The sequence below is a fragment of the Lynx rufus genome, unplaced genomic scaffold (assembly GCF_022079265.1).
Source record: "Lynx rufus isolate CCGP_SWC_20201006 ecotype Redwood Valley unplaced genomic scaffold, mLynRuf1.p SCAF_8, whole genome shotgun sequence".
Classification (NCBI taxonomy): domain Eukaryota; kingdom Metazoa; phylum Chordata; class Mammalia; order Carnivora; family Felidae; genus Lynx; species Lynx rufus.
Genome location: NW_025814896.1, coordinates 17,942,566 through 17,955,882, shown reverse-complemented (window position 1 = coordinate 17,955,882; position 13,317 = coordinate 17,942,566). Strand labels below are relative to the sequence as shown.

The following is a 13,317-nucleotide window of genomic DNA, read 5'->3' as shown; positions in this document are numbered from 1 at the left end:
TGGAAAAAATCTTTTTAAGAATTAACAATAGAACTCACAAAAGTTAAAAAGAAACAAGATGTAGCTATTGTAAATTTGCAATGTCGGATTATAAGAATAAAAAATAAAACAAAAAATCAGAAAAACTAGTCCCAGAAATTATGACAGAGATGGAAACAATATTTAATTTTTTTTTAATTTGAGAGAATGAGAGAGAGAGAGAGAGAGAGAGAGAGAGAGAGAGAGAGAGAGAGAGAAAGAGAAAATCCCAAGCAAGCTGCACATCCAGCATGGAGCCCAACGAGGGATTTGATTCCACAATCCTGGGATCATGACCTGAGCTGAAATCAAGAGTTGGATGCCCAAACGACTGAGCCACCCAGGTGCCCCAAGGAAACAATATTTTAATATTTGAGATCATATTTGATATGCAGGATAAAAATGATAAGGGTACACACAAAAACCAATAACACCTCTGTATACAGAGGTATACACCATATTCTCTCTGTATAATGAGATAGAACTAGAAATTACTAAACCAAAATTCTAAGCAAATAAAAACTTCCAGCTGGGGAAAATAAGAACTTTCCTAAATAACTCTAATATCAAATAGGAAATCAAAACCACAATTTCACACTCCTTAGAAACTATTATGCTGAGAACAATGATGTCTAATGCTTATGGGATAGGACCAAACCTGTTTTCAGAATCTGAAAAGCCTTTGTTATTAAACAAAAAAGAATGACAATAAATTAATTAAGCATTCCATAAAAAGAAAATTAGAATAAACAACACTGGAGCCAGATGGCTTTTCCAATGATTTTTTTTCAATCTTTCAACAACTGATAATTCCCATGCTATCTAAACAATTACATAAGACAGAAACAGAGGGAAAGCATCTCAAATTGTTGCAAATTATTCCTCTAGAACACTATTAAACTGGTTCCCTATAAACAGGTCATTTAGCTCAGGTACACAAGATAGATTTAGTAATAGAAAAGTGATCATATGAATAGACACCAAAAAGACAAGATAAAATTTACCATCCATTTCTCATTTAAAAAGAGTCACCAAGATAAGTGGCAAAATACAGGTAATTTTTCTTATCATGTTTTAAAAATATCTATTTTAAACCTACCACTAACATCACACATAGAGGTAATTTCCTGTAAGGCTAGTCTTTGAGGTTGGGGGTAACGCAAAAAGGTCAACCATCACTATTTGGCAACATTCCCCAGAAAGCTCTACCAAATGCAACAAAGTATAAAACCAAAAGAAAAGCTATCATAACTGGAAAGGGGGACTTAAAATTGTCATTATTCATAGGTGATGTGATTATTAGACTGGTAAACCGAGATAATAAAATTTAATTAAAGAAACTCACAAGAGGTTTCAGCAAATGGAATGGATAACACACACGGTTTCCCTAAATACCAGTGAAACCAGTTAGCAAACGTAATGGGAGAAAGACAGCATAAAATACCACAAACAGGGGCAGCTGGGTGGCTCGGTTGGTTAAGCCACCAACTTTGGCTCAGGACATGATCTCGCGGTTTGTGGGTTTGAGCCCCATGTCGGGCTCTGTGCTGACAGCTTGGAGCCTGGAGCCTGCTTCACTTTCTGCGTCTCCCTCTCTCTCTGCCTCACCCATGTTCGCTCTCTCTCTCTCTCTCAAAAAAAAATACCACAAACAATATTAGCAAGAAACAATTTTAACAAAATAGCTGTGGATGTCACCTACACGAAGGAATCTACTTAATTTTCCTGAGCAAGAGTAAAGCCTCAAATGGATAGGTTTGCCCTCTTTCAGGGTACAAAGTCTCATGATAATGTAACCATTTCAGATTAAGTAAGAGTCTTAATACAATTTAGGTCAATTCCACTGGGGACTATTTAGGCAACATGATAAAAAGATTTTAAAATGTATAGGGAAATGTAAGTGGGTGAAAACAGCGAAGGACAGTTGGAACAACAAGAATCATTAGGAAGACTAGATACTAAAATAGTTGGGGAAGCTATAATTAAAATGGGTGGTATATATGCACAGTGCTCAAAAGAGGCAGTTCTAACAGAACAGTGAAGGCAAACCAAGAACATAGTGGGATGTGCGCGTGCCCGCAACACACACACACACACACACACACACACACACACACACACACACACAAAGCGTGCACACACACACACAAAGCGTGCACACACACAGGCAAGATCACAAGTCAGCAGCACCACAGGGAATATTCAGTCAATACTGTGGAGGAAATCTGCTAACTACTAGGAAAGATAAAAGAATAAGTACCCAGTAAATATCATTAAAATGGTAACTGCTGTTATGGTATGTGGCAAAAAGAGGATCCAACATTGTAAGGGAGTATCGCAATTAGGAACAAACTAAGTTTTTAATTTGATAAAGAAAAATGAAAAAAAAAACCCACCCAAAATGTTATTATTTTATGATGGATAAGAGATTGCTTTCTCCTTTTCATTTTTCTGTAATTTCTATATAAGCAAATATAATTTTTGTGATGAATCTAAATTAAACTTTATTCAAAATAAGGGTATATAAACGACCTCAGTGTTGTGATGAAAATCAAAATTAGGAACGTGAAAATACTCTAAAAATGATTATTTAATGTAACACGTTACAACTGGCTATAGTATCAGATTTTTATTTTTTTATTATTGTTTTATAATCTTTATTTTTGAGAGAGAGAGAGAGAGACAGAGAGAGAGAGAGAGAGTGGAGGAGGTATAGAGAGAGAGGGAGACATAGAATCCAAAGCAGGCTCCAGGCTCCAAGCTGTCAGCACAGAGCCCAATGTGGGACTCGAACCCATGAACTGCAAGATCATGACCTAGGCCGAAGTCAGATGCTCAAATGACTGAGCCATCAGGCACCCCTGTAGTTTCATATTTTTAATTGATGGATGGATTTCTGTACTTGGGTGACATGGTATAATCCACGCCCAATACACCTCTAGCTTGATGAGTAATGTTGACTCTTGAATATTTAGTCAATATACCCCACCCCTAAGGTACTTCGGGAGTGTTATCTTCCCAGCTCATGTTGAAAAGTCTCACTTCAGTCAATCAAGGATCCAGTAATGGATGAAGGAAAGTTTACTCCATTTACAATGGCCACTGACCTACAGCTCTGTTAGCTAACGACAATAGCTCATTTAAAAAATAACTTTAAAACAGTTTATGTCAACATAAGTAATAAAGAGTGCTTACAGCAAACAGTGCCAATCGACAAGGAGAAGCAGTATGCCATAGGGCTTTGCCACAGGGCGTTGAACCAGCAGCATCCTTATCATCTAGGAAGGTTCTGAAAATACAGAATCTTGGGCCCCATCCTCTAGCTACTGAGGCAGAAACTGTTTTTAAAAGATTGCAGGTAATTCATCTACACTTTAAACTCTGAAAAGCAAGAAAGAGAAATAGAACACTCTAGGGAACGAGAAATCTTCCTGTTTTGTTTTGTTTCTTTAACAAACATTTGGAAGCATTTTATGTCCCCCAGTGGAAAGCCAGCCTGTTTACCTCCCCCCAGGCTTCCTAGCATTGTCATCTTCTTCAGATGTCCTAGGAAGCAACCCCTTTACCCTCCTGCCAAGTTCTCAGCTGAAATGCCATTGTTCTTTCTAGAGTCCCTTTACGTTGTAAGAGGAACAAAATAAATAAATAAAGTTGAACAAGGCTAGCTTAAATAGGGATTCAGGCTCCAAACTTCATGATTCAAACCCATAGTGATGCTTCTGTAGAAGAAGATGCTACAGTGGCTGTTTTTAAGAGTAATCAATAGGGTGCCTTGGATGTCTCTACCTCCAACAAAGACATTTGCTTAAGGAAAGTGACACGTGAAAATACTCTGTGCGCTTTTTTTATAAGACTATCTGAAATCAATTATCCTCAAAAAAGCCCTTCCAAGCTCTAAAAAGGTAGATGGAATGATTATTAATTAACCACTAAATTAATCATAATAATGGGCATATTAGTGCCAGATAGAGCAAATAAAAGCTATGGAAGAATTATTACACTAATGAAAACACTTTTCCCATGGGGAAATGTAACCCCACAGTGAACTTATTTGCAGGAGTGCAGTAAGCTGGAAATCACCTAAGAGTAGAGAACTATAGGTGCCAACTCTCCATCCAACAATAGAATTGCCTGTGAATTCCAGACCCCACTACAATCTCCGGATGTGGGGCTTGGAAATATGAACTTTGAACAAGCTTGCTGAAGTATTCTCATATATAGCAAATTTCAGAGACCCTCCTGCAGAAACCTTGCCCTGATTTTGTGATGTAAATCAAAAAGATCCATGGGTATAGTATAATCACTTAATCTAGCAGCTCTCAACCAAGATCCTTTCTGTGATTCTGCAACATCAAAATGATTTTAATAGTATACTAAGACTCTATTTGCCTTTTCTCAGTGTGTTGATACTTGCACTGAGTACAAATGCAATGGTGGGCACAAAGTGCTTTATGTCTTGGCACAAAGCAAAGCAAAGCAATGGTATCCAACTGTTCTTGTCACTGAATTCTCCACTCACTACAAAAAACAAAAATGCCAGTTTTACTTAAGAATGTCCTTGATGAAGGGCACCAGATGGCTCAGTCGGTTAAACATCCAACTTCGGCTCAGGTCATGATCTCATGGTTCATGTGTTCGAGCCCCACATCAGGCTCTGTGCTGACAGCTCAGAGCCTGGAGCCTGCTTCAGATTCTGTGTCTCCTTCTCTCTCTGCCCCTCCCTACTCATGCTGTCTCTCTCTCTCTCAAAAATAAATAAACATTAAGAAAAATGAAATAAAAGAATGTCCTTGATGAAGCAGTAAAAAGTGTTAATTCCAACCCGTGAATACATGTCTTTTTAACATTCATGTGACCCAAGAGGAAGCTTTTTATCAATCATTTCTCCTGCTTACTGAAGTTCTTTTTTAAATCTTTACGTTTTTCTTTATTTTTGAGGGACACAGAAAGACAGAGACAGAGAAACAGAGTGTGAGTGGGGGAGGGGCAGGAGAGAGGGAGACACACAATCTCAAGCAGGCTCCAGGCTCTGAGCGGTCAGCACAAAGCCCCATGTGGGGATCAAACTCACAACCCGCAAGATCATGACCTGAGCCGAAGTCAGATGCTTAACTGACTGAGCCACTGGGGCGCCCTTCTACTGCTTACTGAAGTTCTACAGTTTCTTAAGGAAAAGTATTTCTGCGATCGAGTTGCATGCTAACATAGGCATATTTTAAATGAAGCACCATTTTTTTCTTAAAAGAGTGACTAACAAATTATGGTTATTCACATTTGGATATTTGGCATACATTTTCTCCAAAATAAATGAAATTTATCTGTCACTTAAGGAAAACTGACAGTATTTGTTCATAATTGAGTTTTCATGTGAAACTTAGAATTTGGAAAACTTGGGAGGAGCCAAGATGGCGGAACAGCATGGAAGTTTTTTGTCTGTTTTGCATCCAGGAAATACAGCCAGACCAACATTAAACCATCCTACACACCTAGAAAACTGGTTGGAGGATTAACACAACAATCTGCACAACCTGAACCACAGAATTCAGCAAGTAAGCGGCAGAGACAGGTGAACTTGGGGAGCGAGAAGCCGCAGAGGATAGGCAACTGCTTTTGTGGCTGGAGAGAGGACCGAGACTGGGGGTGGGGGAGAATATGGGAAAAGCACCCCTCCCCAAAAGCAACTGAAGAGAAAGTGGAAAATTGGAAACAGCAGTGGGGACTAAACTAAAAAAGGGAGAAAGGAGAAAGGAGTTTAAATTCCATTAAGACTGTAAACAAGGGGAGTGCAAAGGCTGCAACTCCACAGCTCCATACCTGGCGGTGCTCTGGTGGGAAAAGTGAATCCCCAGCAGCAGAGTGGGGTCCGGGAGGCTCTCGGGCCACACGGGGAAAAGCGGTTCCACTGCTGGAAGGACATTTGGTAGAGACTGTTGAAGCCACCTGGTCCCAGCAGACCCCAGAGAACGGCCACATTCGCTGGTGCCGGAAAAGGTCGTTAAGGGTGAAGCCTGGTGCCAGATGTGGCTTGTGATTTTCCATAATCCCTGAAACGCTGCTGCTACACTGTCTCGTGAACTTTTTCTGGGGCGGGCTGGCACCTGGCCGCAGTCTCGGGGCACCGGCAGCAGCAGGGCCCAGCAAGCGTTCCTGGGTGCAGCCGACATTTGGCCATTGCTGGGTGAGACCCTCCTGCAGAGGGGCAGAATGGGTCAAAGCCACAGTCCTTCAGAACTAAGGGGCCCGGGAAAACAGCCACATCTGAGACAAAACTCAGGAGACAGGTACTGCCTGGGGCCTGGTCACGGAGAGTGAAAAAGCAGGGAGTGGACAGAAGCTGAAGACAGAGGTTGGGTGCGCGATTGCTGATCCAGGAGAACAGACTGGGCAGCTGGGTGGCACCATTTTCACCGCTCCCACACATGCGCATACGCACCTACGAGCACCTCAACATATCCACCCCAGTAGGCTAGCAGCACCATCTAGTGGAGAACGGAGCCATTGCACTAAGTCCCTCCAAACTGGGCCAACCTCGCTCTTCAGGAACTCAAGTCTCACCACCGGCTTAGTTTATGGACTAAAAAGTGCTACATAGACTCACTTCTAGGGGAAAATGAAGCAATTTCAGTCCTACTTCAATCTGTCAGCAGGTCCATCTATTCAATTTCCTTCTTTTTTTTTCTTTTTCTCTTTTACACTTCTTTTGAATACAGAAAGAGAAAAAAATCATTTTTATTTTCAATTTTTATTAAAAATATTTTTCTTTAAATTTTATTACTGTATTTTTTACTTTTGTGTAAATTTTTTCAAATTCTATTTTATTTCCATCACTTTATTTTAGTCTACCTCAGTGTATTCACCTTTTCAAATTTTCAAACAATTTCCTTTTTATTTTTTCTGTATTTTTTTCTCTTTTTCGTTTCTTTTCCTTTTCTTGAATGCAGAAAGAGAAAAACTTCATTTTTACTTTCAATTTCTATTAAAATATTTTTAACTTTTTACTATACTTTTGCTTTTATGTAAATTTTTTCAAATTCTATTTTACTTCCATCATTTTATTTTAGTCTACTACAGTGTACTCACTTTTTCAAATTTTCAAACAATTTCATTTTTTTCTTTCTTTTTAAATATTTTTTCTTTTTCATTTCTTTTTTCTTGAATATAGAAAAAGAAAAAAATTCATATTTATTTTTAATTTTTATTAAAAATATTTTTCTTTAATTTTTTCTACTATATTCTTTACTTTTGTGTACATTTTTTCAAATTCTATTTTACTCCCATCATCTCATTTTAGTCTACCTCAGTGTATTCATTTTTTTTAATTCTCAAATGATTTCCTTTTTTTTCCTTCCACCCCCTTTTTTTTTCTCTAATCTGTCAAACCACTTTCAACACCAGACCAAAACACACCTAGGATCTAGTATCATCTATTTGATTTGTGTGTGAGTGTTTTTAATTTTTAATTTTAATATTTTTTTAATTTTAATTTTTTTAATTTCAATTTTTCTACCTCATTACTTCCTTTTCTCCCTTCAAAAATGACAAAATGAAGGAATTCATCCCAAAAGAAAGAGCACAAAGAAACAACAGCCAGGGATTTAACCAACACAGATACAGGCAAGATGTCTGAACCAGAATTCAGAATCACGATAATAAGAATACTAGCTGGAGTCGAAAATAGATTGGAATCCCTTTCTGCAGAGATAAAAGAAGTAAAAAAACAGCCAGAATGAAATTAAAAATGTTATAACTGAGCTGCAATCACGGATGGATGCAGTGGCAGCAAGGATGGATGAGGCAGAACAGAGAATCAGCAATATAGAGGACAAACTTACAGAGAATAATGAAGCAGAAAAAAAGAGGGAGATTAAGGCAAATGAGCACGATTTAAGAATTAGAGAAATCAGTGACTCATTAAAAAGGAACAACATCAGAATCATAGGGGTCCCAGAAGAGGAAGAGAGAGAAATAGGGGTAGAAGGGTTATGTGAACAAATCATAGTGGAAAACGTTCCTAACCTGGGGAAAGACACAGGCATCAAAATCCAGGAAGCACAGAGGACCCCCATTAGACTCAACAAAAACAGATCATCAACAAGGCACATCATAGTCAAATTCACAAAATACTCAGGCAAGGAGAGTATCATGAAAGCAGCAAGGGAAAAAAAAGTCCCTAACATACAAGGGAAGACAGATCAGGTCTGCAGCAGACCTATCCACAGAAACTTGCAGGCCAGAAAGGAGTGGCAGGATATATTCAATGTGCTGAATCAGAAAAATATACAGCCAAGAATTCTTTATCCAGCAAGGCTGTCATTCAAAATAGAAGGAGAGATAAAAAGTTTCCCAGACAAACAAAAATTAAAGGAGTTTGTGACCACTAAACCAGACCTGACAGAAATGTTAAGGGGGACTCTCTGAGGGGAGAAAAGATGAAAAAATATATATATATATATACACACACACACATACACACACACCAAAAGCAACAAAGATTAGAAAGGACCAGGGAACACCACCAGAAACTCCAACTCTACATCATAATGGCAATAAATTCATATCTTTCAGTACTCACTCTAAATGTCAATGGACTCAATGCTCCAATCAAAAGACATAGGGTAACAGAATGGATAAGAAAACAAGATCCATCTATATGCTGTTTACAAGAGACCCACCTTAGACCTAAAGACACCTTCAAATTGAAAACAGGGGGATGGAGGGGCGCCTGGGTGGCGCAGTCGGTTAAGCGTCCGACTTCAGCCAGGTCACGATCTCGCGGTCCATGAGTTCGAGCCCCGCGTCAGGCTCTGGGCTGATGGCTCGGAGCCTGGAGCCTGTTTCTGATTCTGTGTCTCCCTCTCTCTCTGCCCCTCCCCCGTTCATGCTCTGTCTCTCTCTGTCCCAAAAATAAATAAACGTTGAAAAAAAAAATTAAAAAAAAAAAAAAAGAAAATAGGGGGATGGAGAACCATCTATCATGCTAATGGTCAACAAAACCAAGCTGGAGTAGCCATACTTATATCAGACAATCTAGACTTTAAAATAAAGACTGTATCAAGAGATTCAGAAGGGCATTATATCATAATCAAGGGGTCTATCCACCAAGAAGACCTAACAATTGTAAACATTTATGCACCAAATGTGAAGCACCTAAATATATAAATCAATTAATCACAAACATAAAGAAACTCATCGATAGTAATACGATAATAGTAGGACACTTCAAGACCCCACTCACAACAATGGACAGATCATCTTATCAAAAAATCAACAAGGAAACAATGGCTTTGAATGACACACTGGACCAGATGGACTTAGCAGATATATTCAGAACATTTCATCCTAAAGCAGCAGAATATACATTCTTCTCCAGTGCACATGGAACTTTCTCCAGAATACACCATATACTGGGACACAAATCAGCCCTAAGTAAGTACAAAAAACTCGAGATCATACCGTGCATATTTTCAGACCACAATGCTATGAAACTCGAAATCAACCATAAGAAAAAGTTTGGAAAGGTAACAAATACTTGGAGACTGAAGAACATCCTACTAAAGAATGAATGGGCTAACCAAGCAGTTAAAGAGGAAATTAGAAAGTATATGAAAGTCAGTGAAAATGATAACACCACAACCCAAAACCTCTGGGACGCAGCAAAGGTGGTCATAGGAGGAAAGTATATAGCAATCCAGGCCTTTCTAAACAAGGAAGAAAGATCTCAGATACACAACCTAACCTTACACCTTAAGGAGCTGGAAAAAGAATAGCAAATAAAACCCCAAACCACCAGAAGACAGGAAATAATACAGATTAGAGCAGAAATTAGTGCTATTGAAACCAAAAAAAGAGTAGAACAGATCAATGAAACCAGAAGCTGGTTCTATGAAAGAATTAACAAAATTGATAAACCACAGGCCAGTTTGATCAAAAAGGACCCAAATAAATAAAACCAAGAATGAAAGAGGAGAGATCACAACCAACACAACAGAAATAAAAACAATGATAAGAGGATATTATGAGCAATTATATGCCAACAAAATGGGCAATCTGGAAGAAATGGACAAATTCCTAGAAACATATACACTACCAAAACTGAAACAGGAAGAAATAGAAAATTTGAACAGACCCATAACCAGTAAGGAAATCAAATTAGTAATCAAAAATCTGCCAAAAAACAAGAGTCCAAGGACAGATGGCTTTCCAGGGGAATTCTACCAAACACTTAAGGGAGTTAGCACCTATTCTCTTGAAACTGTTCCAAAAAAATAGAAATGGAAGGAAAACTTCCAAACTCTTTCTATGAAGCCAGAATTACCTTGATTCCAAAACCAGACAAAGACCCCACTAGAAAGGAAAACTATAGACTAATTACCCTGATGAACATGGATGAAAAAATCCTCAACAAGATATTAGCCAACCAGATCCAACAATACATTAAAAAAATTATTCACATGACCAACCGGGATTTATACCTGGGATGCAGGGCTGGTTCAATATCCGCAAAACAATTAATGTGATTCATCACATCAATAAAAGAAAGGACAAGAACTATATGATCCTCTCAATAGATGCAGAGAAAGCATTTGACAAAATACAGCATCCTTTCTTGATAAAAACCCTCAAGAAAGTAGGGATAGAAGATGCATACCTCGAGATCATAAAAGCCATATATGAACGACCCACTGCTAATATCATCCTCAATGGGGAAAAACTGAGAGCTTTCCCCCTAAGGTCAGGAACAAGACAGGGATGTCCACTGTCACCACTGTTATTCAACACAGTATTGGAAGTCTTAGCCTCTGCAATCAGACAACACAAAGAAATAAAAGGCATCTAATCGGCCAGGAGGAGGTCAAACTTTCACTCTTAGCCGATGAAATGATACTCTATATGGAAAACCCAAAAGATTCCACCAAAAAACTGCTAGAATTGATTCATGAATTCAGCAAACTTGCAGGATATAAAATCAACACCCAGAAATTGGTTGCATTCCTATATACCAACAATGAAGCGACAGAAAGAGAAATCAAGGAATTGATCCCATTTATAGTTGCACAAAAGATCACAAAATACCTAGGAATAAATCTAACCAAAGAGGTGAAAAATCTATACACTGAAAACTATAGAAAGCTTATGAAAGAAATTGAAGAAGACACAAAAAAATGGAAAAAGATTCCATGCTCCTGGATAGGAAGAACAAATATTGTTAAAATATTGATACTACCCAAAGCAATCTACATATTCAATCCAATCCCTATCAAAGTAACACCATCATTCTTCACAGAGCCAGAACAAATAATCCTAAAATTTGTATGGAACCAGAAAAGACCCTGAACAGCCAAAGCGATCTTGAAAAAGAAAACCAAAACAGGAGGTATCACAATCCCAGACTTCAAGCTATACTACAAAGTTGTAATCATCAAGACAGTATGGTACTGGCACAAGAACAGACACTCAGATCAATGGAAAAGAATACAGAACCCAGAAATGGACCCACAAACGAATGGCCAACTAATCTTTGACAAAACAGGAAAGAATATCCAATGGAATAAAGACAGTCTCTTTAGCAAGTGGTGCTGGGAAAACTGGACAGCGACATGCAGAAGAATAAAACTTTACCACTTTCTTACACCATACACAAAAATAAACTCAAAATGGATGAAAGACTTCAAAGTAATACAGGAAGACATCAAAATCCTCAAGGAGAAAGCAGGCAAAAATCTCTTTGATCTTGCCCACAGCAACTGCTTACTCAACACGTCTCCAGAGGCAAGGGAAACAAAAGCAAAAATGAGAGCCTCACCGAAATATAAAGCTTCTGCACAGTGAAGGAAACAATTAGCAAAACTAAAAGGCAACTGACAAAATGGGAGAAGATATTTGCAAATGACATATCAGATAAAGGTTAGTATCCAAAATCTATAAAGAACTTATCAAACTCAACACCCAAAAAACAAATAATCCAGTGAAGAAATGGGCAGAAGACATGAATAGACACTTCTCCAAGGAAGACATCCAGATGGCCAACCAACACATGAAAAAATGCTCCACATCACTCACCATCAGGGAAATACAAATCAAAACCACAATGAGATACCACCTTACACCTGTCAGAATGGCTAATATTAACAACTCAGGCAACAACAGATGTTGGCGAGGATGCGGAGAAAGAGGATCTCTTTTGCGTTGTTGGTGGCAATGCAAGCTGGTGCAGCCACTCTGGAAAACAGTATGGAGGTTCCTCAAAAAATTAAAAATAGAACTACCCTACAACCCAGCAATTACACTACTAGGCATTTATCCAAGGGATACAGATGTGCTATTTTGAAGGGACACATGCACCCCCATGTTTATAGTAGCACTATCAACAACAGCCAAAGTATGGAAAGAGCCCAAATGTCCATCGATGGATGAATGGATAAAGAAAATGTCATATATATATATATATATATATATATATATATATATATATATATAATATACATACAGTGGAGTATTACTCAGCAATCAAAAGAATGAAATCTTGTCATTTGCAACTACGTGGATAGAACTGGAGGGTATTATGCTAAGTGAAATTAGTGAGTCAGAGAAAGACAAAAATCATATGACTTCACTCATATGAGGACTTTAAGAGACAAAACAGATGAACATAAGGGAAGGGAAACAAAAATAATATAAAAACATCCCTCGTTCATGCTCTGTCTCTCTCTGTCCCAAAAATAAATAAACGTTGAAAAAAAATTTAAAAAAAAAAAAAAAAAAAAAAAAAAAAAAAAGGGGCGCCTGGGTGGCGCAGTCGGTTAAGCGTCCGACTTCAGCCAGGTCACAATCTCGCGGTCCGTGAGTTCGAGCCCCGCGTCAGGCTCTGGGCTGATGGCTCAGAGCCTGGAGCCTGTTTCCGATTCTGTGTCTCCCTCTCTCTCTGCCCCTCCCTCGTTCATGCTCTGTCTCTCTCTGTCCCAAAAATAAATAAACGTTGAAAAAAAAAAATTTAAAAAAAAAAAAAAAATAATATAAAAACAGGGAGGGGGAGAAAACAGAAGTGACTCATAAATATGGAGAACAAACTGAGGGTTACTGGAGGGGTTGTGGGAGGGGGGATGGGCTAAATGGGTAAGGGGTACTAAGGAATCTACTCCTGAAATCATTGTTGCACTATATTCCAAAAAAAACAATTTGGAAAACTTGTTTTCTGTCACTATGAACTTGACAGATTCCCAATACTTAAAAACTTATGATGAGATCAGTGGTGATATTAGCAAATGTGATTATTTTGATACTGTATAATAAAATGTGTCA

General features: G+C 38.3%; 1 protein-coding gene across 1 annotated transcript in view; it reads right to left on the bottom strand.

Annotated features, from left to right (window-relative positions):
• The window catches only part of PTPRT (protein tyrosine phosphatase receptor type T), a 787,404-nt gene that overhangs the window by 253,016 nt on the left and 521,071 nt on the right, over nucleotides 1–13,317 (bottom strand). The window lies entirely within an intron of this gene.